This window comes from Astatotilapia calliptera, chromosome 3 (assembly GCF_964374335.1).
Source record: "Astatotilapia calliptera chromosome 3, fAstCal68.1, whole genome shotgun sequence".
Lineage (NCBI taxonomy): Eukaryota > Metazoa > Chordata > Actinopteri > Cichliformes > Cichlidae > Astatotilapia > Astatotilapia calliptera.
The window spans coordinates 76,571,246-76,596,201 of record NC_137424.1 but is presented as its reverse complement, the minus strand read 5'-3'; the positions used below and the strand labels follow the sequence as shown (position 1 = coordinate 76,596,201).

Sequence of the window (24,956 nt, the reverse complement as noted above, 5' to 3'; positions counted from 1 at the left end):
TGTGAATTTCTGGTTGATTGTTTGGTTTTGTTTAGCGCTAGCTTGATTTTATCAGTGAGCTTTGGCTTGTGTTCTTTCTCGTAAGCGAGAGAGGGATAGTTTTATGCTTGGACATGTCTGCAACGGGCCCTAGTTTGTGTTATTTTAGTAGTATTTTGTTGGTTATGTCTGTTTTCGTTTTTGTTACAGTGCACTGGAGAAAAAACATCTGAGAGGTGTGATCCACCGGTGGTGATATGTTGATATTTTGTGAGTTCATGATTTAACAATCAGCTCTTTAAACAAGGCCTGAAAGATTGAAATTTAAAGCGCTATAAAATATTCTTACAAAAACAGTTGCAAAGTGTGCTTCTCCATGATTGTAATTGGCTTGGGAGAAATTCACTTATAGGGAACACTGAGAAGTTCTGAGTCTAAAAGGATTGCACCGAGTCAATCCGGCCCAAAAAACAACAAGGAATTGTTTTCCTTTAAAATGATGACGTCATCTTGCTGGTGATGGAGGCTCGAATAGGTTGCGCGGGAGACTCCATTATCAGCAACATCTGGTATGAATGTGTATGGAGGTATGCATGCGAATGGACTGTGATGGACTGACGACTAAAAGTTTTGACTGACTTGATACTGAGACAATGACTGCACCCACTGTAGGATTAGTAAATGCCAATAAACAATTCACCCAGCCGACAAGAGAAGGGTGGATGCTTCGCTTTGTTTTGTTTTGTTTTTTCAGGAGCAGGAGGATAAGAGAGACTGGAGGAGGAGACTCTAGCTTCACATAAGTATGAACTGCAGACTTAACACTGTGGTTGCTGATTTTGAGTTACTGATGTTTGCATCAAGAAAACTGTGCTATATTAACTGTGTTTTGATTAAGGTATCATGTTATATTATTGGGAATGCCAAATGCTACAGTGGAGAAGACTTTTGATACCACTCATGACTGGAATATGTTACTATTAACCACAGCAGGCCACTGTAAAAAGTCAATTAAATTTTATAGAGGAAAATCGCCAAAATTGAACAATACCTATGAATGACTGGCCACATTCAGAATAGAGATATGCAATAATAAACATTGGTTGTTAAGGTTCAAAATTGAGGAAGGAGAGTACACACCACCCATGGTTCCAGAAGGTCTTGGTCAAACAATGATTTTAATGAACACACGTGTGGGAAGACACTCTGTACGCAGACAGCCAGTAGTCCTCGACTTAATCAAAGCATGAACAGATATTTTATAGCATCAGGGTTTGTTTACTGACGCCCCTTCATGCGTCACCGGTACATTTTATACATAGATCAGATCAACATCATCATGACTTTTCACCCAGAAAATCATCTTCTATTTTCATGGCTTGGTACTTTCCGTTCTTGTCTCAAAGTAAATTGTTCCTCTTTCTTGTCTAGACATAACTGATCTCTCCTCTAAATAAGTCTAACTAATATGTGTGTATGTGTTGACCTCACATGCTCTTTGTGTCACCTCTTCACTGTCTGTGTCTCGTCCTCAAATGCTCCTCAAAATAACCTGCACTTAGACTCTGCTTTCGGTTTCAGTTCTGCAAAAGGCACACTCTGCAAACCTGCAACTTCCTGTCAGCCTGCAACTTAGTCTCTCTGAAAGACACACACTGTTTAAACATCTGAATGCAATATAAACTCCAGATTATATTATTAATGCAATGGTAATGATGACAATTATTTAACAATAGCAGTAAAATAATTTCCCTGCTCCACACTCCCTCTCTCGACCTCTGGAACACCAGAGGTCGCAATACATTGTGTCCTCGCTCAGACCCTCTCTGGTGGTCTCGGACCTCGAGATCTCCAGGATCCTCGTCCCTCCTGTGGTCGCCGAGATCTTCTGCAAAGGAAACAAAACACCTTTTCCTGCACCTCCCTAACCTATCCTATCTGGGACTCTTTAATCAAAAGCCTGATCCTAATTATCTTCTTAACTTATTGACTTATATTTATGTATATTCTTCAACGTTACTCATCCCTTTACACTCTTTAAGCCCTGCTTTCACGTCCGGTTGCTGGCTCTATTTTTCCCTTATCTGATCATCAACATCCTGTGCACAAATTGTCGCTGCTGCAAGTTCCTCTACTCCTAAAGAAAACAACCACTTTAATCAATTAAGTTTAAGCATATAAGCAATTACTCCTGTATACATTTCATCATAGCTAAATGCTGCCTAAAAACAACTCCTATGTGTTAACTTCATTTTAACCTCACATTTCCTATGTTATAACCCATTTTGGTATAGCCTTTTAATTTCATTTGCTCCCTTTAATGTAACAATACCTTCTAATTCTAATTTATCAGACTTAACCAAAATATATGCTTTCCTTCCTCTTTGGTCCTTCTTTAAGTTCAGTTAAAAGCTAAATGAATTTGAGGCCTTTTGCCTGGAATCAATACTGTCATGTGTGTTTCTTAACTCTGTGTCTGTAAGCGTGTGCAACCCTTCATGAACTCATATTATCCTCACAGTAGATTGGCTAATCATAGCGCTAGCCAAAGGCTCGTGACCCTCCAGAGACAAATTTGAGCCACAACTCCTTTAAAAGCACAAAATGCAATATGTATAAAAATCATTTCTATTTATAAGCTCCCCCTTTATCCTAAAAATACCTCCTATGTAATATCTGTATGTGTAAGCCTACATTATAACCACTACTTCTAGAAATCAAAAAGAACTCAAAGCTGTTCTACTCCTTCAACCCTCACTAGTTTTCCCTCTAAGAATTATTCACAGCTTTGAAAAACCGGCATTGTATCTTCTAAACAGGATTCAGTTCTGTCATGGTCCTGGGCCATGTTGGCCCAGTATTCTTGGTTCCTTGTATTTTCGCTCCTTATTTAGGCCAGGTTTTCTGAGGTGTCCTGTTGTGGTGTTCCCTAAGTGTTTTTTTTCCCTTTGTGACTCTTACCCCCTTGTGCCCCTCTGTCTATTTATGAGCTCTCGTCTCTCTTTGTGTTTATTCCATGTTTTCCCCCAGCCTGTTATGTCTGTGTTCTCCCCGTGCTTTCTCTCCTCCTGTCTGAACCTCTGTGTACTTCCTGTTTTACTTTGACAGTCTCTCGTCACTATGCGTAATGTTGTGTTAACTCCTGCCCTGTCTCGTTATGTTTATCAGTGTCACCTGTGTTCCCCACCTGTGTGTAATCTCCCTGTGTTCTCTGGGTGTATTTAAGTTGTGTCTTCTGTTATGGTAGTTACTGGTTCGTCTGTGTTGTTTCCCCTCGGTCTCCCTGCGTCTCTTGTGTATTTCCCCGGACCTCCCTGCATCCTCGTTTCTGGTTTGTGTTATTAGCTTACCCAGTTTAGGTTTCCGGTTTCTTGTTTTTCCACCAGTGCTGTTTTGTGCCCACCGTTGTAAATAAATATTCACCTGCACCAGAGCTGCCGCCTTTTGGGTCCTTTTCTACAACTCCACACGGCTTGCCTCGCAAACCGTGACAAGTTCACTTTTAATCCTTTAACCTTAACTTAAAAATAACAGTTTCAGTTTTACCATATCCAAATGATCAAAAACCCAAAAGGTCCTAAAATGATCCTAAATTATTAAACAATTAAATTATTAAACCCTAAACCCCCCTTTATCTTGATACATTTCATGTGTCAAGATACTATACAAAACTTAAAATGCTCAGTTTTCCCCACTCATGATCCAATCTATGTCATAAAAATAAACTTAAAACAGAACAGTTATCAGTCATGTGTTTCTTCAATTAATGGTAACTGAGTTACATCAAAAAATATTTCCCCTTTAGCATTTGGCATTCTCCCAACAATATACTATAATCCCATAATCTAACCCCAGTCAACAAAACAAAACAGAAATTTTCTCTGGTAAAAGCAAATTGTTTGTCCACATTTATTCATCCACACCTTCATCCAGTCTCACATTCACTCACACATTTACTCCATATCTTTGCTGATAGTGGAGCTTCCCGCACGATCAGATACTCCACCCTCAGCAAAATGAGCTCAGTCATTTTTATTTTCCATAGGAAAATATTTCTTTATGCTTTTGGACTGGATTGACTCGCATAAAATCCTTTTTACAGGGACTTACGACCTTGATCAGTCCCCACAGGTAGCTCTCCTCAGCCAATAGAAATCTGGAAAGCCCCCTTATATTTTCAGCGCCGTTATTCACTGTTGCAGGCCTGTTTAAAACAGAAATGAAAAAATAGAGCTGATTGTTAGCTCATAAAAACAAAACAAAATCACCTGACAGGTTTTCTTTAAGTGCACTGTTACAAAATAATGGGCCCAATTTTTAGACATGTCCATGTTTCCTAAAACTCCCTCTATTAAAAACAAAAACACCAACCCAAACCTAACTGACAAAATCAACCCATCACCACAACAACCTTAAACACACAAGTCTTGCCACCACATAATTTCACCTCCTCAATACACCGAAAGTCTCATTAAAACCACACAATTTGCACACAAAAATCACCCCCTTATGCTCTGTATCATACTTCAATTCAGCATAAAACATAACCCCCTTACGACAACGTATAATCACTAAACTATAAACTATTTCCTACCCAAATCTATACTTCTCTTGTCTGCCATGCTTCCTCGTCTGAAAGTCACTTCCTCAGTCACACACACACACAGGAAGTTCCTTCGTCACCACTCACTCCAACTAATTTGCATACTGAGTCATCTCTCAATGAGTTGCTGTAACAACACAAACATATGTTTAAACATCACCAACTCATTAAATTATTTTATTTCTTTCTACAGTGATCACTGGTTTTGATCACTCAGTACGAGAGAGCACTCCTAAGTCACTCTTTTAAAACTACTTTAATCACTTTTTGTTTTCATAACTCACTCCCTTTGTCATATGGCTTCTTATATTCCTCAATTACAAACTCAAATGCATTTTATTAAACATTCACACCATTGTATCATTCATACAAAATAGCAAGCTGTTCTTCATTGCATATGTTTGTGTTCTTAGCCAGGTTTAATCAGTGTCTATGCATTAAACTCCACGAGCTTGTCTTGTCTTCATAAGGTTAATGCATTTTCTGCTTGTGTGTGTGAATTTGCATATGTTGCTTTTGCAGTGTGTCAGACTCCTGCACAATTCTCCACTTAAGCCGTCAGTTCTCTTTCCCAAATTTGCTAACCCAAATTTTAAGTTCCCACCTTATTCCTGCTCCTCAGCCAGAAGTTAGGGCCCACTTGTCAGGTTTATGGAGACATGGCGCTGTGAACAATTCAACCAGGAACTTGCCTTGGCATGTCCAGTCAAGTTAACCTACAGGTTTCTTCCGACCGCTGCACGTGGAAAATTGATCCAGATCTGTTTAGCCCCTAAAGAAACACAACTGAGACATTTTCATTATTATCATAAGTACTTAAACTACCCGTTTCCCTTTCTCTGGTCAGAAATCCCAACTTATGTCATGTATATACGTGTAAGCAGGTCTTCATTGCTTTTCCTATGTATTTTGTTAATGTTCAGTAAGTGTAAGCTGCTTTCTTCATTGCCTCTATATGTTATAGTCAGGTTTAATTCATGCATCTTTTCTCTGATTTCTTAATTCAAAACTATCTCACTTCTGATCCTTTCCAGAAATAATTTCACATGTAACACTTTGTGTATGTGTGTTTTCTATTCTTGTTTACCCCTTTTTCTTTGTGACGGTGGACATCTCTAAACCATCATGAGTTCAAGCTTCACTTTTAGTCCAATTACACCCTCTATTCTCACAGTCGAAGTCGTCCAGCTTCGCCTCTCACTGGTCACCGTCCTCTTCTCTCAGTGTCCTTTTGTTGTCTTGAATTCCAGCAAACACAGTCTGTTTCTTCTCTGTTTCTCTTCAGTATTTTCCTTTTGGATCAAGTCCCAGCCTGGCAAAATACCACATTCAGTGCCTTTAAACAGTCATGTCACACTGTTCTTACCAGCCTGCTGTCCACCGTGCATGTTTCATCACGTGGTTTCTTCTTTTCTGTTGATCCTCTCAGTCATCTCTTTCAAGATTACTCCAAGCATGGCAAATCTGACAATCAGTGTCCAGTGCTTTACCACCGTTCATTATCCCACTGTTCAACTGCCCAGCCTGTAATTTACAGTACATGTTTCCACCTCGTGGTTCCTTTCATGCTGCTGCTGGTGTCGTCTGTGTAGTTTCCGTTGCACTGTCTTTTGCCTGCTATTAATTCTTCTCAAGTCCACGATGTTCTGTCGGTCTTCATCACGAGATTAACTGTCCTTTGAGCTTCTTCTCAGGATGGGGACAAGTGCGAGGTCAAGCTGTAAAATTTTAAGCCAAAATCTGGCCTGTTTTCTCCCAATTATGCTACTCTAGTGGTTTTGGCGCCGTACTCAAAATTCCAGGTTGAGAGAAGTCCACCTTCATTTATCTGGAACCTGTATTAACACACTAAAGCATACGATTACTATCCTTTTCATTTCTTTTCTCAAAACCTCCATTCGCTTTATCTGCCTAGAGTTTAACTCATCTATTTCTCTCTCTGGGTGCTCACTCGTCACCTTATATGGGCATGCAAACTTCCTGTCACCCACACCATTTCCTGTTACACACACACAGCACGCAGCTGCTCTGCTGTTTCTCCAGGCTAATCAAACTTATTTTGTATTTACAATCTACAAACCCTCTGTAATTCTACTAACTTTTGATCTAAAATGTAGCATCATTCACACAATGATTTCATAATCCTCTCACACACACCTTTTAAATAAACTAAACTCTTATAACATCACTCATGCATCTCTTAAATTAAAAACACTTTCAAACTTTAAAACATCCTACTTTACATCACCAAAGAAATACCTCTCACACCTTTATTCATCATTCAAAACCTTCTAGTCACCGCAGTCACACTTAAAGTGTGACTAGAGTTGAGGAATATAACTCAAAACACACTTTCCTAAGAGTATTTTAGACATGCTTGTCATAATCAAAAAAAGCAAGTAAAAAACAAACAAACAAAAATTGAAACCTCTATTAATTCTCACCGCACACACAAGAAATTGAAAAAATAAAACACACCAGCAACTAATGCTGGAGAAAAGTTACTACTGAAAGTCATGTGTTAGTCTTAAGTATATACAGTGCACTCAATATATTTATATATCTACATCCAAACTCAGTCAGTTACTATGCATCCCCTACGGCAACTCAAAACTTTATTTATAGTCCTCTAATAAACATAAATGGCATTTTAAACACACACTCAACAATGTTTGCAGCAGTATTTGTAAAACCAACTGTGGCTTAAACAGTTCACTGCTTACTCATTTGCATTAGTAAGCATGTTCTGATTTTATCTGTTTTGATTTTATATACTGTTTTGATTGTTTGTTTGTTAATTAGTTAGTTAGTTTATTTGCTTGTTTTAATCAATTTGAAATCATGCTTTTTATTTGTTCTTGTTTCTAATGTCTCTGTAAAGCACTTTTAAATCACCTTGTTGTTGAATTGTGCTATACAAATAAACTTGCCTTGCCTTGCCTTGCCTTGCATTTTCACACTCACACACACACATCTAAAAATAGCAGCAGGCAGTCAGTGCATTACTGACTCGACACACAGAGATCTCTCACACCAAATTTTCTTATTCTATATTACAACGACGTCTTATATTTACAACCATACCATACCATACCAACTTTATTTCTAAAGCACTTTAACATAAAACCAGAGTTTCACAAAGTGCTGTACATGTTAATAGCATACGTAAGGAAAATTAAAATGAGATACAATAAAATAAATAGATACAATAAATTGAAACATGTTAAAACAAATTGAGTCAACCCCTCTAATCAATGCCAAAGGCTTCAGCGAATAAATATGTTTTAAGAAGACTTTTAAATTCAGAGAGAGAAGAGGCCTGCCTAACATGCAAGGGCAGATCATTCCACAACTTTGGAGCAGCTACAGCAAAAGCACGATCACCTTTAAGTTTATACTTAGTTTTCGGTACCTTAAGGAGTTGCTGATTGGCGGACCTAAGGGAACGGGCAGGTGTATATGGTTGTAGTAGCTCCGAGAGGTAGGGGGGGGCCAGGCCATTAAGAGATTTAAAAGCAAATAAGAGAATTTTAAAAACAATCCTAAAATGTACAGGTAGCCAGTGGAGTGAAATTAAAATAGGGGTAATGTGCTCAAACTTTTTTGTTCCAGTTAAAAGACGTGCTGCAGCATTTTGCACAACCTGCAGGCGCCTAATGGACGCATCACTAACCCCAAAATAAAGTGCGTTACAATAATCCAGCCTAGAAGTAACAAAGGCATGGATTACTGTCTGAAAATGCTGTTTCGATAAGATAGGCTTTATTTTGGCTAATTCCCTCAAATGAAAAAAGCTAGATCTTACAACAGCTCTGACCTGGCTTTCAAGTTTAAGATTTGCCTCTATTTTAACTCCCAGATTAGTGATGACTGGTTTAACATACTGTGCCAGTGAACCAAGATCTATAATAGTGGCCTCAGAAGCGCCACCAAAAACCATCACTTCTGTTTTCTGTTCATTAAAATGTAAAAAGTTCAAAGCCATCCAAGTCCTTATTTCATCAAGGCATCTGAGCAGCGGGTCTACTGAGAAGCCATTTATCTTTTTAAGTGGGAAATAAATCTGGGAGTCATCGGCGTAGCAGTGGAAAGAAATCCCATGTTTCCTGAAAATAGACCCAAGGGGTAGGAGATATAGAGAGAAAAGAAGCCACTGTCAGATCTGTCAGCTTTAGCGCCTACACAATTTTAGACAAATTTAAAATAACCGCCCAGCGGATAAACTCCCTGAGTTTTTTGCGACCAATTAACCAGTATCAAGACTTTAACTGTTTCTGGCCTCATTTCTAAAATCCCTAACTCAATTTAAAAGTGTCCAACACCCAAGGTCCAACCTTTGCTGCCCAAAAAAGCGCAGATACCGTTCCAAACGGTAAGGAGACTCTAACTCCTAGCTATTTTGGAGGTTCCCAAGTTCTCCCCGGTTGCCAACCGTACTAACCCTATTCGCCGATAGGTCAGGGCCAAGCGTCCTTGGCCGGGAGGGAGCATTACCTCCGAGAACTGCGCTTCGTAGCAGACTCGAACTGCCGTCCTAGAATAATTTATAATACTTTGAAACAACAATCAACACCCAAAACAAGTGTATAACTGAGGCAGGTGCAACCTAGTGGTCAATGGAGACTCCAACTCACAAAATGACCACTCAGGTCCACTCTTATGACCAAATTTGGACTCTAACCAACAAAATAACCAATTCCCTACCAAACTACTTGAGACTCTAACTCAATTTCTTTGGGACTTCAACCCAGTATTTAAACTTTTCCTGGCAGACTCAAACTGCTTTAGCAGACTTTACTGCTTTCATTTCTTCTTAGCAGAACTCTAACTGCTTCAACTCATGAAATTTTCATCAAAATCAAAACAGACATCCACCAGTAATTTCAGTGAGTAGACTTAAATTTTATCATGTCCAATTTGGCACACTTTGGAAATAATTCAACAGGTAGTGCCTTACCTTTTGGATAAGCCGGCTTATGCCCACTCACTTCGACCACTGGAATTCATGTCTGCCCGTCAGACCACCTAAGACCAAATTTCTCCATCTAAACCTCCAATCCTCCCTCCTCAACCACCGGACGAGCCCCCAAATGTTAAGGTTCAAAATTGAGGAAGGAGAGTACACACCACCCATGGTTCCAGAAGGTCTTGGTCAAACAATGATTTTAATGAACACACGTGTGGGAAGACACTCTGTACGCAGACAGCCAGTAGTCCTCGACTTAATCAAAGCATGAACAGATATTTTATAGCATCAGGGTTTGTTTACTGACGCCCCTTCATGCGTCACCGGTACATTTTATACATAGATCAGATCAACATCATCATGACTTTTCACCCAGAAAATCATCTTCTATTTTCATGGCTTGGTACTTTCCGTTCTTGTCTCAAAGTAAATTGTTCCTCTTTCTTGTCTAGACATAACTGATCTCTCCTCTAAATAAGTCTAACTAATATGTGTGTATGTGTTGACCTCACATGCTCTTTGTGTCACCTCTTCACTGTCTGTGTCTCGTCCTCAAATGCTCCTCAAAATAACCTGCACTTAGACTCTGCTTTCGGTTTCAGTTCTGCAAAAGGCACACTCTGCAAACCTGCAACTTCCTGTCAGCCTGCAACTTAGTCTCTCTGAAAGACACACACTGTTTAAACATCTGAATGCAATATAAACTCCAGATTATATTATTAATGCAATGGTAATGATGACAATTATTTAACAATAGCAGTAAAATAATTTCCCTGCTCCACATGGTCCACATGATTTAGGTTCTCACTTGAAATAGTAAGTTATTAAATGTAGAATATAATCGACAGGGACATTTGATAGGATGTGGTACTGAAAAAGAACAAGAGCAAAGTAAATAAAGAAAATATTGTGTTTAGTTTGGATAAATTCAAATTAAAATGTACCATTACACTCAGAGGATCAATATGAAATAGAACATATGCAAAATTTGTAGGAAGTACATGACTGATAACTGTTCTGTCCTGAGCGTTTGTTTCTAGAGCACCCACTTGACCACACCAACAGTTTCTCGCCACCGAGGAGGGGTACTTGCAAAAAGAATAAAATAAAAATCTGAGTTTAACAAAACATTTTAAATGTAAATATCAAGCTTACCTTTCTTTTTCCATGAAATGTGCTTGTGGGCACGCCAGCCATTTTGAAAAGGTGGGCAAAACAATTGGCAAGGCCACACCCCCACACATGTGATATAATTTTAAAGGTACTGTTGCCCTCTCTAAGAAACATCAGGAATTAGAGGAGTGGCAAGTAGAGTATGCGAGCTACAAGCAAAAACTAAAATGTGTACTACAGTGTGCAAAAATGAAATACTGGGTCATCAGGGGGACATGAGGGACATTTATAAAACTAAAAGTCCCACTAACCTTAAAGTGCACTTGAAAAGCTCACACAAGAAGGCTAACCTAGCTTACCTAGAAGACCTCATCAGGGGGAGCACACTCCCCCTCCTTGAAGAGCTCACCCACTCAACCCGCATCCCCAGAAAACAGCTAACCCCAGATAAGGCAGCGTGATGTATCCCGAGACAACAGGACTGGGACATCCAAATAAAGGTGTGAAACAACCGCCTTCAAAAGGTTATCAATTCACTCCAACCAAAATTAGGACCACTCGGTGCGGCAACAGTTAATAGTTATTAGTCTCAACACCCAAGGATAACCAGAAGAGCTTGACTGATATGATGGAACTGGGATTTTGTTACACTTAATTTTTGCAAAACACAAACAAAACTAAATTGAAACTAAGGATTTTCAGAAAATAAAAACTAAACTAAACTAGCAAACAATTGGTAAAAACTGATTAAAACTGATGAAAATTGCAAAACTACTACAACCCTGGTCCAGACTAAGATGGTGTTGGACATCTTCAGGGCAGAAAAGGGTTGGTGTGACCAAGGTGTGGTTTGGCTTGTTGTATGTACATTTCAAAATGTTACAGCTCTGGATGGACCAGTTACCAGATATGATGTCACTAACTTTCTCTTTTAAGTGTCTAGCTCCAATGAATTGACACATGGGAGTGTGTCAAAAAGGGGGAGTTGAGTCCGAACATCAAACAATGGTTTTATGAACATCTTATGACGTTATTTCTGTGTTTAATAATTTAGCTATGGTAAAACTTAAGCATATAATGTGTTAGACTTAGAAAGGGTTCACTAATTTTTGATTTCTTTTACACACACATAGATTATGATTAGAATAAGTCCTGAACATAATATTTTAAACCAAATTTGAATCATTAGAACAACAATGGATAACAATATTAGATTATCAAGGCTAGGGAGAGAGGTGTTTTGGTTTTCTGTCTCTTGCAGAGAAAGGAACAGACACCAGACGGGGACCCGGAGATGTGAGGACCCTTCACAGCAGGGACAGATGTAGGGACTGCCGAGACAGCAACTGGGGTCAAGTGTCATGACGTTTGGGCTCCTGGAGAAGATGGATCCCACAAACACAGCAATAACCATGAAGGGGTTGGTGAAAACCAGGAACACCAGACCAACGAGGTTCAAGAGGCTCTTGGCAAAAAGGGGGACACGCCGGTGAACCCAAAATACACAGATCTTTGTTTGAAATCGGGGCAGAATAATCCCCAGAACTGTGCAATGACTAAAGGGTGGTCTAACCCCGGAGGTCGAAGAAAGAAGCTGAGAATCACCCAACTGGAAGACACTGGTAGCTGCAGCAATAAAAATAAAGGCTAAAAGCTCCTTAGACAGAGGTTCTAGTCTCAGTACATTTGAAAGGTATAAGGGGGCATTAAAATGGGAGTGGAAAACTGGAGCACCAAAATAAAGCTGTGGGAGAATTGGGGAGTGATGGGAGAGTCATCTGTAACTGCTGTTATGGTTGTAAATCTAACTTTGCTTGCATCTGAACTGCGTGAACACAGAGGTCATCCCACATATGGTCCACCCGTTAAAGGGGGACAGAGGGCCTCAGGATCAAGAAAACTTGGACCTTGCAACCCTGGAGTGCATGTTGTAAGTGATCTCTTTCAGAGATCAAAAGAGGGAATTATTAGATTATTCTGTTATTATATGTTACCTTATATATGTAATCAAAGTAGTTGAATTAGAATACTGCTGTAGATCACATTATACCCTTTAATATAGAGTGTGTGAGCTGTATGTAGTTTAGTTCTCATTATACTTTTGAGTTAACAGAACATATTCACATATTAGTTCATTAGATAAATGTGCATCACTCTGTATCCTTGATCTGCTGGGAATGTGTTACACTGTTTTCTTGACATGCTTAATTGTTGAATCATGAAGAGAAGGTTGTAAGCAGGAGACTCTGTGTCTAAAGACAGGGGAGATAGATAGACCACATTCCACACCCCCACCTTACAGAAAGCAGAGAAACAACTGCCGAGGTCATAACTTAGGCGCTGTAACAGAGAAAGAATGTGATGTTTTGGCTTTTACGACTAGCTGGGGGCCACTAGAGACTATAAAAAGCTGAGCAACCCGTCACCATTTTGAGACATGTGCCTGACCCTCTGGTAGCATCTCTCCCGTCCGGACGTTGTAATGCTCTTATTGTTGAATTGTATGGAAATAAATGATTGTTGATTGAGCATTTATACACCGAGTATTGTCCCTCCTTCAGCCCAAAGATTCAAAGAATTGGGAGAATTCAACATTAGCCAACTAACGGAGTTGCAGAAAGGTGCGACAAAGAAGGTGCATAAGAAATACAGCAAGCTGTCCATACCTGAGGCCTTGGAAACTGCCAAGCAAAGACTCACAGCCTTGGCCAGCCGCTTGAGGAGGTACACCAGAGAGATAGAAGGCAGGAGAATAAACCAGCTGTTCTTCACAGAACCAGCAAAGGTGTACTCTCAGTGGCAAGGGAACAATAATAAGAGAACAGCACCACCAAGGCTGGAGACGGAGCAATACTGGAAGAATATGGGAGAAGGACGCAACCCATAACGGCAATGCTCAGTGGCTAGTGGATCTGAGGGCAGACCACAGCGACCTCCCTGAACAGGGTCCAGTAACCATCACAGTGGCAGATGTCCAAGAAAGGGTCTCCAGTATGAAGAGTTGGACAGCACCAGGGCCCGACATGGTTCACGCCTACTGGCTAAAGAAGCTGACTGCACTCCACGAGCGTCTGGCAGCACAAATGAACCAGCTGCTAGTTAACGAGAGACACCCGGAATGGCTAACCGAAGGTCGGACGGTCCCGATCCCAAGAAGGGACCGGTCCCCTCCAACTACCGACCAATAACCTGCCTCAGTACCACATGGAAGCTCCTGTCAGGCATCATATCGGCTAAGATGAACAGGCACATGGGTCAATACATGAGCGGGACACAGAAAGGAATTGGCAAGAATACCAGAGGCGCAAAACACCAGCTACTGGTAGACAGAACAATCAGCCGAGACTGCAAGACCAGACTGACCAACCTGTGCACTGCCTGGATTGATTACAAGAAGGCCTATGACTCAATGCCCCACAGCTGGATACTGGAATGCCTAGAATTGTACAAGATCAATGGGACCCTAAGAGCCTTCATCAGGAACTCAATGGGGATGTGGCGTACAACACTAGAGGCCAACTCCAAGCCCATAGCACAAGTCACCATCAAGTGCGGGATCTACCAAGGAGATGCTCTGTCCCCACTGCTGTTCTGCATAGGCCTGAACCCCCTCAGTGAGATCATTAACAAGACTGGCTATGGATACCGACTACAGAACGGAGCAGTTGTCAGCCACCTCCTGTACATGGATGACATCAAGCTGTATGCCAAGAGTGAACAAGACATCGATTCACTGATCCACACTACCAGGCTATACAGGAATGACATTGGAATGTCGTTCGGACTGGAGAAGTGTAGTCGGATGGTAACAAAGAGAGGGAAGGTAGTCAGAACTGAGGGGATTGAACTACCAGAAGGCAACATTGCAGACATAGAGGACAGTTACAAGTACTTGGGGATCCCACAGGCGAATGGGAACCATGAAGAGGCCGCTAGAAAAGCTGCAACCACCAAGTACCTGCAGAGGGTCAGGCAAGTCCTGAGGAGTCAGCTGAATGGTAAGAACAAGATCCGGGCCATCAACACGTACGCCCTGCCCGTGATCAGGTACCCTGCTGGGGTAATAGGCTGGCCAAAGGAGGAGATAGAAGCCACTGACATAAAGACAAGAAAGCTCCTTACCATGCATGGAGGGTTTCACCCCAAATCCAGCACCCTGAGGCTGTACGCTAAGCGGAAGGAAGGGGGCCGGGGACTGGTGAGTGTCAGCACCACAGTCCAGGATGAGACAACGAACATCCAAGAATACATTAGGAAGATGGCCCCAACTGACCAAGTGCTCAGTGAATACCTCAGGCAGCAGAAACCCAAGAAAGAGGAGGGAGACGAGGAACCATCATGGAAGGACAGGCCCCTGCACGGTATGTACCACCGGCAGATAGAGGAGGTGGCTGATATCCAGAAATCCTACCAGTGGCTGGACAAAGCTGGACTGAAAGACAGCACAGAGGCACTAATCATGGCAGCACAAGAACAAGCTCTGAGCACAAGATCCATAGAGGCTGGGGTCTATCACACCAGGCAAGACCCCAGGTGCAGGCTGTGTAAAGATGCCCCAGAGACAATCCAGCACATAACAGCAGGGTGCAAGATGCTAGCAGGCAAGGCATACATGGAACGCCATAACCAAGTGGCCAGCATAGTGTACAGGAACATCTGTGCCGAGTATAACCTGGAAGTCCCGAGGTCAAAATGGGAGATGCCCCCAAGGGTGGTGGAGAATGACCGAGCTAAGATCCTGTGGGACTTCCAGATACAGACGGACAAAATGGTGGTGGCTAACCAACCGGACATAGTGGTGGTAGACAAACAGAAGAAGATGGCCGTAGTGATCGATGTAGCGGTTCCGAATGACAGCAATATCAGGAAGAAGGAACACGAGAAGCTGGAGAAATACCAAGGGCTCAGAGAAGAGCTCGAGAGGATGTGGAGGGTGAAGGTAACGGTGGTCCCCGTGGTAATTGGAGCACTTGGTGCGGTGACTCCCAAGCTAGGCGAGTGGCTCCAGCAGATCCCAGGAACAACATCGGAGATCTCTGTCCAGAAGAGCGCAGTCCTGGGAACAGCTAAGATACTGCGCAGGACCCTCAAGCTCCCAGGCCTCTGGTAGAGGACCCGAGCTTGAAGGATAAACCGCCCGCAGGGGCGTGCTGGGTGTTTTATATATATATATATATATATATATATATATATATATATATATATATATATATATATATATATATGGCAATACTTGGGTTGCTACCTTCTTATATATGTTCCCTTCTTGTAATGAAACATGCTGGTTGGTATTCTCTTCATCCACATAGTTACTTCTTGCTTTCTGTTTAATTTGCCTGAACTGAATTTGGTAAAAGACCTTTTGTTCATTTAGCACCCTTTGCTTGGAACAACCTGCATGAATGGAAAATGACTGAATTCATTTTATTAAGTGCTTTTAAATCTAAACTATGAATCCTTGAGCCAAGTCCATAACATGCAACCGTTTCAATTAGATTGATTGTCATTTTAACTGCTTTTTAATGTTTATTTGAATTTTACTGAGTTTTATTGAATTGTATTTTTATTTTATTTATTTATTTCATTTATTTTTTGCATGTGTGTTGTTGCAGCCTGTGTTTAATTGAGTAAGGTGTAAGGAGGTAGGAAGGAGGTGGCTCTCTATGAAAGCATGGCGAGGGCGTTAAGACCAAGGTTATTATCGTTAACGAAAACTAGAAGTGAAAAAACATTTTCGTTAACGGAAATAAAAATAAAAACAAAAAAGGGAAAACTAACTAAAACTGTAATGAGTGTTCACAAAACTAACTAAAATTAACTGAATTTATAGCAAAAATGTGTTTAGTTTTCATTGATGTGTGCGTGTCATACAATAGTCAAGGGTGAAAATGAAGTTTAGTTTCCAGAGTTTTTTGTTGCTGTCTAATTATGCCAGCAGGTGGCAGTACGTTAGTCGAGTTGTCATGTCAGGAAAAGTCAGAAGAAAGTGCCATGGCCAATTTGGGATTACTTTGAATATGACTGTGTTTTGGATAAAGCAAGTGTCTTGTAGTGGAAAGAGACAAATTATGAGAGACATTTCTAAAGGGAAAAAAATCCCACAAACCTTAAAGTGCACTTTAAAAGCTCACACAAGAAGGCTAACCTAGCTTACCTTGAGAAGGTAAGGGAGCACACTTGTTAGAGGAAAAATGATTCTATGTTTCTTTACCTTCTTTTAAATGTACAAAGATGCCCTTTGTCTGTGTTTAGATTAGTTTAGAAGTGTCTTTTTAGACTTTCCCAGCAGGGACATATTGTTTCAGATTGTTTTATCTATCCCAGCTCTCTGCTGACGAGACTAGCACCATATATGGAGTTGTTTATTTTATCTGTTTATTATTTTCTTATCCTGTTCTCACTGTCTCTGTGATTTGTGCCTATAAAAATGCCAAGCCACTGTCCATGGGTGTGGGTTGTTTTCAGCAGCTCACCCGTGTACACGTTAAGCATAAAAAAGTAACTTTGTCTCATTGTGTCTTTATTCCTCCTGGGTTTATTTTGCAGGGTTTTCTCCCAACAACACTCAACCCTCATCCCCAGAAAACAGAAGCTAACCCCAGGCAAGGCAGCGTGATGCATCCCGAGACAACAGGACTGGGATATTGACATAACTGTGTGAGTCAATTGCCTTCAAAAAGTTTATCAATTCACTTGAACCAAAATTACGAACACCCGGTGCTGCGAGAGTTAATAGTCTCATTGGGGCCAAGATATACATTTTATAGTTGCCTGGTATCAATGGTTGTTCATCTGCCTTTATTTATTTATTTAAAGAACCCATAGGTGGGTGTTACGTCCCCTGGCTAGTCTAGGGGGTTGAAGGGACGAACATAAATGTGGATAGAGAAGGAGGAGCCAAGATGGTAATTTTAGAAGGTTTATTTAATACTGGTGATGGGATTTGGGTTCAGACCGAGGTATAACGTCAGGGAGAGCCAAGGCCAACATAACAAACAAAACATCCCTGACGTAGAAATAAAAGAAACTTACCTAACTCCAAAGAAACAAAAATATACAACCTATAACCATAACCTACCTAACAACACATAAACAGGAGAAAACAGGGTGTCAAAACAAAAGGCAGCTCTCCCCTACAAGCAGTCTGAACATGAAGAAAACAACAATGCTCATACAAGATACAAAGGCCTACACAAGTATGGCAACCAAAATGGCCAGAGGGCCCAGAAACACAGCTCCACAGGCCTTAAATAGTGCTCTGCTGATTACCAATTAGCCGGACTCTGCGCAGCATCCAATCAGGACAGAGGAGGTGGAGCCTGGACAAAACAAAGGGTTAATAGGGAGGAGAGACATCCTCCTGGGGATGTAACAGTGGGAATGTGAGTTGTCTGTCTCTGCGTGTTAGCCCTGCGACAGACAGGCGACCTGTCCAGGGTGCAGGGTATGGTAGCTGGAATAGCAAAATATCCAAGGATAAGCAGAAGAGAATGACTGATATGATGAAACTGGGATTTTGTTACACTTAATTATTGCAAACACAGCAATTATTGCAAAAGCAGAAAGCTTTTGACGTGGTTCAGCACACACTTCTGGAGCTGAAATTGGTTCTCAATGCAGAAAAGACAAAGCTAATGCTGTTTTCAAACATGAAGAGATTTCCTCAAACTGTCCCTTTGGTGTCCACTCTTGAGGGAAACCTCATAGAAGTGGTGCATACGTATAAATATCTTGGCTTTTTAATTGATGAGTCTCTGACCTTTAAATCTCACATAGACAATCTTGTGAAAAAACTCTTTCGAAACAAATTTTGCTTTTTTTTTGAGACAAAAAAGCCTCTTGTAAATGCCACATTTTTATCTGTTTTAGATTATGGTGATCTGCTGTACATGAATGCTTCCGCCCAGTGTCTTCATAAGATCAGTATATCATGCCTCTTTATGGTTTATTACAAACTGCAGGGCCTTGACCCATTGTTGTGATCTGTACGCTCGAGTGGGATGGCCTTCGTTGTCCTCCAGGAGGTTTGTTCACTGGTGCATCTTTATTTATAAGGCCCTGCTTGGACAAATGCCCACCTACATTTGCGATCTGCTCACACGGAGAAGTACTGCTTCTTACAGCCTGCGTTCAAGCGATCTTTTTTTGCTCAATGTTCCATTTGTCAGAACTGAACTGGGAAAGAGGGCTTTTACTTATGCTGCCCCTTTCATATGGAACATGATGCAAAAAGACTGGAAGATAGCAGATCTTATTTCATTAAATACTTTTAAGTCCAGATTGAGAGAGTCAGAGAAAAATGTTTTTAAAATGCAATTGTTACTTATAATATGTATATAACTTTGTAATTTCAACATGTTGTCGCCTCTTGGCCAGGACTCCCTTGAAAAAGAGGTTTTTAATCTCAATGGGACTTTTCCTGGTTAAATAAAGGTTAATAATAAAAAACACAACTAAAACTATAACTGAAACTAATCAAAACTAAACTGAAACTAAGGATTTTCAAAAAAATAAAAACTAAACTAAACTAGCAAACAATTGGTAAATACTAATTAAGACTGATATAAAATTGAAAATCTGAAGTCAAAACTAAATAAAAATAAAAACTAATGAAAATTGCAAAACTATTAAAATGAGCTTCAGCAGGTGTCATTAGAGTGAAGATGAGGATTTTAAACAGTCCCTGTCTTAGAGGAAGTCTCCTGTAGGTGGTCCTTACTGAGGTCACATGACTTATTTTCGATGATGGTACTGGTTGGACTTGTTTCTTTGGAGAACACACAAAGACTCGTTTCATCTCTGACATCTTCTTAAAGTCACGGATCACTAGCATCTCGTATGATTTCAGTTCCCCGCCTGCCCTGTAGGTGGCCTCATTATGTTCCCACTGTTTCCAGTCACCTGATCCCTCCTCCAACAGCACACCTGTTCCCTGCCCCTCCTCCTGCATGTACAGGAAATCTAAACACTCTGTGGTAGTGATGGCCAAATGTAGCTTTCTGAAGCATTGAAACTTGTGTTAAAAACGGTTCATTACCCGAGGCTTTTTAATACAGTCCTCTCTGGTGACATCTGGTGGCCAACAAATGAATAACAGCTTGAATCTTCAAATAAAAGTGTACTGCTTCATTATGCCTGCCCACCCTACAGAGTAGAGTTCACAATTCTGTCTGATACTGGGTCACCTTGGTGTTGCTTTGAACATGTAATTTTTGGGTGAAAAATTATTTGTTAAATAAATACATTTGATGAATAAACATTCCTTATTTAAACACGTGCCATTGTGTGGTCTTTCTTTGCTTCTGACTTCTTGATATTGGTAAATACAATAGATGAAAATACATTATGGAGAATGCTTCTGAACAGAAAGCTGTCTGTTCTTGCAGACCAAAATCAACTCAAAATACTCCCACATGTAAGAGCCTCCTCTCTTCCTCGCTGGCTCCATATCTCTCAATAGAATGATCAATGGAAAGATCAAATACCATGAATAACCAACTTCCTTATAAACCATTCAACAGGTTACAGATGCAGTTATGTTCTACATGAAGCTTTGGATGTCACTGATCATGTAACTCTGGCCAAACAAATGAAGCCTCGGCACAGTCCTTCTGTGATGTTTTTTTTGGACACGCACCGGAGCGTCCCTTCATCACTACTCCATAAAACTGAATGAAATGATCTCAATCGGATATTTAATGAAAACAGTTCAAAGTCAGGAGATCAAATTGTTCAAATTGTAAATTTATCTTATTTTGAACAAGTTCTTTTTTTGAATTTTGATGTTAGTGATATGTTTAAAATATTTTGCTCAAGGCAAACAAAAGGCTGCATCCTCATTGGCCGACCTGCCCAGGAACCTTTAATGTAACCCGACACAACCAGATCCATATTTGGATATTTACATCATTTCACTCATTTCATTCACACAACAACATCTTCAATAACAGAGTCTGAATGAAGGTCAGGTGTTGATGCTGCTTGCTGATTGAATGGTTGGTTTCAGCTCTCCTCTCAGTCTTTACTGCACAGGTGAAGGTAGAAAGTTCGATCTAGGGATTTCCACCCATTTAACACGTTATTTTATTATATTTTATTTTTTATTTTATACATTTTATTTTGTGATGTGATGTGAGCGCAGGTGCAACCCAACAGGCCCCAAACGTTCCTGGCAGCAAGTAAAAATGAAATATAAAAATATAGTCCAAACAGGTAAGGTGTAATTGTATTATGAGCCATAGTGCTTGGTCTGTAAATCAATTGCAGTTAGAGGCTACATTAATTTTCTTTCTGTAAGCACTTATTGAAATTATCTGAGCATTACAAGTACATATTTGCTTACTCTGTATGCTCAAATGTGACCCGTTATAGCCAACAGAAAAAAAGCGGAGGCCTGAAAAACACCACCACTCACAGAGGCTGAGCAGTTGCCCTCAGCCAAAACAGTGGGCCCCCTGTGGCTGAAGGCATCTCTGCGGGGACATTCTCTGAGTCAATAACCCCGCAAGACACAAGTGCCCACATAAGAGGTAAATTTAAAATAATACATGATGTGCATACATCCTTTCTTCACAGTCACCTTTGCAGTGCTGCTCATTCATTTGATAAACTCTTTACCATAATGAATTTGTTTGTAGTGAAGTTATTTTCCTACTGATTTTGCCTTCCCTCAGTCTTGGTTGTCTTTGAGAGCATAATGACAATGAAGTGTAAGCTGAGTGCTATATGTTTGTTAATTGCCATTTGGTCCCTTGTAAGTTATAAGTGACCTGTATAAACCTCATATTCTATCAGTTGATGGTGATGGTGTACTGCATCTGGTGCAGCCTCCTGTTGAGCCAGACCAACATGCAGTTGTGAGTAATACTCCACAGATTATATGAGTTTACAGTAGAACAGCAATGTTGGTAATTTCTTTACTGCAGGAAAATAATGAAGAAACATTGACAGCTGTTACAGAGGAGGAAGCAACAGAGACACTTTATGAGGTTTACATCTTTTAATGGAAAATATAACAATTGAATAAAATGTGGTACTATAATACAACCATGGACTTTCTATGTCTCTAACAGAGTGATGATGGAAATGAAGAGGAAGAGGGTCCAGCCACGTCTCCAACAAACCTTTCCTCAGTAAGATGTTCAGCACTGATTTACAACCAACCTAAGTAGGCATGTACTATGAATGCCAATGCTATTTTCTGTTTCAATAGCTCCCTGTAAATGCTGGAACATCAGTTAAGGGTGGGTGAAGTGGTCAGAGATGGACGAATTATTTCAGTGTTTGAACAACATAATAATATACTTATTAATACTTTGTGTACAGGAAACACAGGCGACCAATAAAGCCAGTTGAACAAAAAATCTGTTTATTCTTCTTTCAACATGTTGAGGTGATGGGTCAAAGGAAATCATTGTGACATATGGTGTCTCTGACTGCTCTTCCATCTTGTATGTCCGTGGGAGGGTCAGGATGTTCATGGTTTGGATCACTGCTGATGTTTGGTTCAGAAGGACAGTGTTCTCCTCTAATTGTGGCAATGTTGTGAAGAATCACACATGCCACAATAATGTCACATGCCCTTTCTGGGGTGACCCTGAGTCTTTGAAGGCACTGGAACCGGGCCTTAAGCATTCCGATAGTCATTTCAATTCTGGCTCTTGTCCTGCAATGAGCCAGATTATATCGCTGCTGTGGGCCCGGTTCAGGGTCAGGGTAAGGGGTAAGCAAATAGGGTAAACATGGATACCCCCTATCACCAAGCAAGTAGCCAGTGAACTCTCCTAAGACAGAAGGATACACTTCAGTTCAAATGTCCCTGAAGCAATTGGTCTTTATATATTTTAAAGTATTTTCAACTCACCATGTCCAAATTTTGTGCTCAGTGTACATTCACGAAAAATTCGTGAGTCATGAACAGAGCCTGGCCACTTGGCTTCCACATTTGTGATAATGTTGGCAGCATCACATATGATCTTCACAGTGCAGAGAACACAAATTATCATCCATTACTATAATGAAATAATTTGTTAGTTTGAAATGCTATAGGGAACTATGTACCTGTACATTAATGCTGTGGAAAGACTTCCTATTCACATAGTCTCCTTCATTTACTCAAGGAGCAATGATTGGAATGTGAGTGCCATCTGTACAGCCAATCACGCCTGGGAACCCTGAAAATACATGTAAAATTTAAGTAGTAGTCCAAGTATCACCACATCATAAATTAAGTTTTGTTCATCCTGATACCTGCAATTTTGTGGCATCCCTCTTTGATAAATCTTGTGGGTCTATGACCGGGGAACACCACAGACGAGTACAGGAGACGTTTCAGTGCAACTGTAACATTCCTGACTGCCCGACAGACGGTAGCCTTGGAAACGTGCTCAGCGTCATCAATATTATACAGAAAGCTCCCGTTTGCAAAAAACCGAAGTGCAATACAAATAATATGTACAGAACTGAGAGGATGTCCGCGATGTGTCACATGAGCAATATTAGGCCTGAGGATGTTATTCAAATAAATTATAGATTGTGCTGAAAAACGGTAACGTTCACACAGAAGATCATCAGGAAATGATAAAATGTCCAAACGCGCTCTAATCACTCTTTCCCGGCAGAGAGCTCTGCGGAGAATTTGGGCTTCAACATCTACTGGCTCTTCAAGGAAGGGGCACGCCATGTCTGACACTTCCTACAGTCAGGTTTCCGACACAGAGGCGGAGAAGGTCAGGGTTAGTTGTAGTAAACCTGCTAGGGGGCAGGTTAGCTTCACGGAGTGTGTCGTTATAGTAACTCACTCAGGATTAATCTAAACTCGCTTTGTGAAACCGAAAACCCAGAGTTTTTGTTAACTCAGGGTATACTTACTCAGAGTTTGCACTAAACCGGCTTCCTGAAACAGGGCCCAGCTTGTGAACTTTACTCTGACTTAGACTCACTCTGAGCAGTCAGGCAACATATTTGTAAATCAGCACATGGAGGTGTGGCCCTCGCACACTCTTCAGGTTTAGTTCCGCCTCCTTCCAGGAAGCAGCTCACCTGTGTGTCTGTGTTTAGTGTCCAAGTGTGGATTGGAGCTTGTTGTTCGTGTATCTGTTTGAAGAAACTGTAAGTTTGCTTTGTGTCGTCCTTTAACAGTTTGTCTTTAGGAACTTTACTGCTTGTTTCTGCTCTGTAATATTAGGACCAGATGTTTAGCTCCTATTTCAGGACAAACTTTGGATCACTCTTATGCTTGAAGATAAATCCACATGATTATAGATTATTGATTGAGTGGAATCCATACTGGTTAACTCTGCACTGAAACATTTGTTACTGTGATAAAGAGTTTAAATGAATCTGTTTGACACTGATCATCACTGATGGGACGTTTTTTCCTTCTTTAACTGGAAACAATCAGATATAATCATTCTGTTCTTAGAAGTCGACTTTCAGGTTTTACTGAAGTGACATTGAAAAACAGAAAGTGAATCATCTCCAGCTCAGATCAGTTTACTGCAAACAAAGTTAATGAAAATGAAATCTAGAAGTTTACAAACAACATGAACAATTACTGCGTTTTTTTAAATGAACTTTATAATATCTGCATGTGGAGGCTGGGATATTGTGCAGGAAAGTATTTGGATTTGTTTTTGCGTTGTGTCGCTGTCATGTTCACTTTGTACTTTGTGTTTTAATCAGTGGATTTGAGTTTTCGTCTTCTAGTGTTTGAAGTTTTTAGTCATTAATCGTTGGTCAGAGTGTGGTCTCTTGTGTTTTCCTGTTTGTTGCCCTCTTTTATAGTCGTTGGATTTTTTGATAAACATTTTGAATTTTGTTCCTCGTGAACAGTTTTAAGTCTGAATGAACGTGTGCTGTAAGTTATTTGAGCCAGTTGTCCTGGATTTGGCTTCAAAACTCTGCCGGCTAATGAAAATAGTCTTTTGTTACATTTATAGAGTCACTCAGTGGTACGTTTTCATGAAATAAAAAACTGAACAGATACATGTTAAAATTATGTCAGTTGTATTAAAATAAACACAAGTAACTGTTGATAGATGATTTTTGGTGGTTTTGTGTCCCTTTGTGAATTTTATTTCTTAGATAAAACCAGAGGCCCACTGACTCTTTGCACCTCTAGTCTGGTCTCAGTAGTCAGTTCATTATTCTGTAAAAGACTGTTGTTGTTTAAGAGCAGGTAGTCATGTAAAGGTTAACATCGTCACACAGGATGCAATCAGAAGCTCAAGTAATGAAAATTAAGCATCACTCAGTACTGATTATCTGATATCAGAGTCATTATACATCAGACAC

The 24,956-nt window shown here is 40.4% G+C and overlaps 1 long non-coding RNA gene and 1 pseudogene across 2 annotated transcripts in view; both read left to right on the top strand.

The window, feature by feature from the left end:
• The first annotated feature begins 321 nt into the window (after positions 1–321).
• Positions 322–13,198, top strand: LOC145425863 (uncharacterized). The gene is made up of 2 exons (XR_013906623.1): positions 322–782; positions 11,605–13,198. It is a non-coding gene; the product is annotated as an uncharacterized LOC145425863 (long non-coding RNA).
• Positions 13,199–23,700: 10,502 nt separating this feature from the next.
• LOC113029670 (NACHT, LRR and PYD domains-containing protein 3-like) overlaps positions 23,701–24,956 on the top strand; it is a 52,684-nt pseudogene continuing 51,428 nt past the window's right edge. The window contains exon 1 of the transcript XR_013906616.1: positions 23,701–23,771. The product of XR_013906616.1 is annotated as an NACHT, LRR and PYD domains-containing protein 3-like (transcript). The remainder of the gene's footprint in view (positions 23,772–24,956) is intronic.